The following is a 3,987-nucleotide window of genomic DNA, read 5'->3' as shown; positions in this document are numbered from 1 at the left end:
AAACAGCCTTCATATAGACCTGTAGGCTTTTATCAGAGGAAAGAGTAACACACTCGCACATAGATATACAACATTTCAAAACGGACACACACACACACACACACACACACACACACACACACACACACACACACACACACACACACACACACACACACACACACACACACACACACACACACACACACACACACAAGCAGAATGTGCGTGTGTGTGTGTGTGTGTGTGTGTGTGTGTGTGTGTGTATATCCAGTGACAGTAATTACAGGTAGATTAGCCTCTCATCTCCTGTGTGAAATAGCCTATTTCCAGCATGGCGGCCACACATGCAGCAGTGATTGAAGAGGCGAGAGGGCCGCCACACCATAACACACAGGTCACAGCCCAATGTCCCAGCCGCGCTGCCCCAGGTCTGTCTGCGTGTCTGGAACAGGGGAAGGACACTCTCAGATGAGTCTCTCCATCTGAAAGAGATCAGGTTGGCTGGGCATTCAGGACAGACCTTGTTTATCCAGTCATTTATCCAGTAATGACACTGGCGGTGTGAGATTGTATAGTAATGCACTGGGGCATTGGGTTAGACAGGAATAAGAGCAGGCTATTGTCTGGTTGAACTGTGAATGTTAAAGAGAGTCAAAGGTCACCAGAATGGGTTTTGTCTTACATTTGTATTTGAGTAATTTAGCAGATGCTTTTATCCATGGTGACTTACAGCTTGGTAAGACAGCCACATATCACAGTCGTAGTAAGTACAACATGTTTTCTCAAATTATCAAAGTTAGGGGTGGTAATAAAATACAAATGCCAGTGTTAGTGCAAGAAAGACAAGGTGTTAGTTGTCTGTTAGTTTTAATTGGGTGGTTCGAGCTCTAAATGCTGATTGGCTGCCGGGCGTGGTTGTCAGGGTTGTCGTAAGAACGGGACCAAGGCACAGTGGATATTGAGTTCCACATATTTATTCCAAAGTGAAACATAAGCCGAAACAATAAAACAAAATAAACGAACAACGGAACATGACGACGTGGTGCACAAACTAATATCCCACAAACACAGGTGGGGAAAATATCTACTTAAATATGATCCCCTATTAGAGACAACGATCCCAGCTGCCTCTAATTGGGAACCATACAAAACGCTAACATAGAAAATATAAACTAGAACACAACATAGAAATTATAAGATAGAATACCCCCTAGTCACGCCCTAACTTACTACACCATAGAGAAACAAGGGCTCTCTATGGTCAGGGCGTGACAGTGGTATATCAGTCCGTATACAACGGGTAAGACAAAGCATTTATTTTAACTGCTCTAATTACGTTGGTAACCAGTTTATAACAGCAATAAGGCACCTTGGGGGTTTGTGGTATATGGCCAATATACCCGTGCTAAGAGCTGTGTCCAGGCACTCTGCATTGCATTGTGCGTAAGAACAACCCTTAGCCGTGGTATAGTGGCCATATACCACACCCCTTCGGGCCTTATTATTTAACTATACTGTAGCTTTGAATCATACACTAACATTATTCATCATCAAAGGAGCTCTTTCTCAGCCTTTTACAAATTATGACAACACATCTGCTTCAGCATTCATCACCAGTGAGTCTGATTTATGTTGGCTATTTTTCATTCAGACGGATTCACAAAGCACTGTTTTTGTTAGTGTTTGTGAGGTCGGGGAGAAAAACAGAATGCTATCTATCCTCATTAGTATGATGTGCAGAACACTGTTGGAGACACAGAATGCTGCAGTATTTTCATATTGTCCTTATTGTATTAGCACCAGAGAGAGAGAAAGAGAGAGGGAAAGAGGGAGAGAGGATGGATCCTCTCTCAAACACAGAAAACGGCTGCTTTTAACGGAAACAATGATTTCATTTGATTTCCCACGGGCAACAGAGTGATACGATGAATCAAACGCTCTAATAGCTTTTTTGTCCCTTCACCCACACAGTCACTCAGATGAAATTCATTCCAAGACAATTGAAAATATGAAGGACACCAGAAGAAAAAAGATCCAATCGCAGGGCCAGAGCCTATCACACTCACACACACACATACACACACACCTTCTATTATCTGTAAATCCTGTGACAAATGAGATTTGTACACAGGAGATCACGCAGTCTGCTCTGTAGTAGCCAGATGAATGTCAATGGGCCCTGTGTCTGAGCAACAGGAGACAGGTACAGATGAGATGGGTTTGCTGGATTACAGTCCTATAACAGACACACACACACACACACACTAAAAATACATCCGTTAAGCCTGCCATAGATCAACTGTTCATGTAAGTGAGCAGTTTGTACCCTGATCTCAGTATAAGGGGATGTTTCTGTCATGACCTTCAGATGACCTTACCAAGGAGGATACAGAGGCTCCTACACTGCATTATGGGTGGGGCTATCATGGGCTGTCAGTCATAGGCTTATGTTACCCTATGGGAGGTCTCTGCTCTCTACATCAAAGTGTTCCCCTTCGGGTGAAATCAATCAGGTCTTGACACTTCATGGAATTACCTTGTATATGCTTCAGAAACTGTCATATATCCCCATGTTCCTGTTTTCTATTCCATTTGAAATGTCCTTGTATAATGTCCCCCAGGTGTGTCCCTGTGTAGTGTCCCCTCTGGTCATGGTGGTGGAGGTGGTGGGGTAGAAGGAGGTGGTGATGGTGGTAGAGGTGGTGGAGTAGGTGGAGGTGGTGGAGGTTGAGGTAGTGGTGGTGGTGGTGGTGGTGGTGGAGGTGGAGGAGGTGGAGGTGGTGGTGGTGGAGGTGGTGGTGATGGTGGTGGTGGTGGAGGTGGAGGAGGTGGTGGTGTTGGTGGTGGTGGTGGAGGTGATGGTAGAGGTGGAGGAGGTGGTGGTGGTGTTGGGTGGTGGTGGTGTTGTTGGAGGTGGTGGTGGTGGAGGTGATGCTGTTGGTGGAGGAGGTGGTGGAGGTGGTGGTGGAGGTCGTGGTGGTTGTGGAGGTGGTCAGGGTGGTGGTGATGGTGTTGGAGGAGGTGGTGGTGGAACTGGTGCTGGTGGTGGTGTTGGTTTTGGAGAGGGAGGAGGTGGCGGTGGTGTTGGAGGAGGAGGTGGTGGTGGTGGTGGTGGAGGTGGTGGTAGTGGTGTTGGAGAAGTAGGTGGTGATGGTTTTGGAGGAGGAGGTGGTGGTGGAGGTGGTGGAGTTGGTGTTGGAGGAGGTGGAGGTGGAGGTGGTGGTGTTGGTGTTGGAGAAGGAGGTGGTGGTTATGGTGGTGGTGTTGGTGTTGGAGGAGGTGGAGGTGGTGTTGGTGGAGGAGGAGGTGGTGTTGGTGGTGTTGGAGGAGGTGGTGGTGGTGGTGTAGGTGTAGGTGGTGGTAATGGTGCTGGAGAAGGAGAAGGAGGTGGTGGTGGTGTTGGAGGAGGAGGGGGTGGTTGTGGTGTTGGAGAAGGAGGAGGTGGTGATGGTGGTGGTGTTGGAAGAGGAGGTGGTGGTGGTGGAGGTGGTGGTGGTTGTGGAGGTGGTCAGGGTGGTGGTATTGGTGGTGGTGGAGGTGGTGGTAGTGGTGCTGGAGAAGGAGGAGGTGGTTATGGTGGTGGTGTTGGTGGTGGAGGAGGTGGTGTTGGTGGTGTTGGAGGAGGTGGTGGTGGTGTAGGTGTAGGTGGTGGTAGTGGTGCTGGAGAAGGAGAAGGAGGAGGTGGTGGTGGTGGTGGTGGTGGAGGTGGAGAAGGTGGTGGTGGAGGTGGTGGTGATGGTGAAGGTGGTGGTGGTGGAGGTGGAGGTGGTGGTGGTGGAGGTGGAGGAGGTGGTGGTGGTGGAGTGGAGTTGGTGGTGATGGTGTAGGTGGTGGAGGTGGAGGTGGTGGTGATGGTGGTGGTGGTGGTGGAGGTGGAGGAGGTGGTGGTGGTGGAGGTGGAGGTGGTGGTGGTGGAGGTGGAGGTGGTGGTGGAGTTGGAGTAGGTGGTGGTGGTGGTGTAGGTGGAGGAGGTGGTGGTGGTGGTGGTGTTAGAGGAGGAGGAGG

The 3,987-nt window shown here is 49.2% G+C and overlaps 1 pseudogene; it reads right to left on the bottom strand.

Annotated features, from left to right (window-relative positions):
• Nucleotides 1-262: 262 nt before the first annotated feature.
• Nucleotides 263-3,987, bottom strand: part of LOC135527655 (basic proline-rich protein-like) — a 5,681-nt pseudogene continuing 1,956 nt past the window's right edge.

Source organism: Oncorhynchus masou, chromosome 33, assembly GCF_036934945.1.
Source record: "Oncorhynchus masou masou isolate Uvic2021 chromosome 33, UVic_Omas_1.1, whole genome shotgun sequence".
NCBI lineage: Eukaryota > Metazoa > Chordata > Actinopteri > Salmoniformes > Salmonidae > Oncorhynchus > Oncorhynchus masou.
The sequence above is the reverse complement of the archived record's forward strand: the minus strand, read 5'-3'. Positions and strand labels throughout refer to the sequence as shown.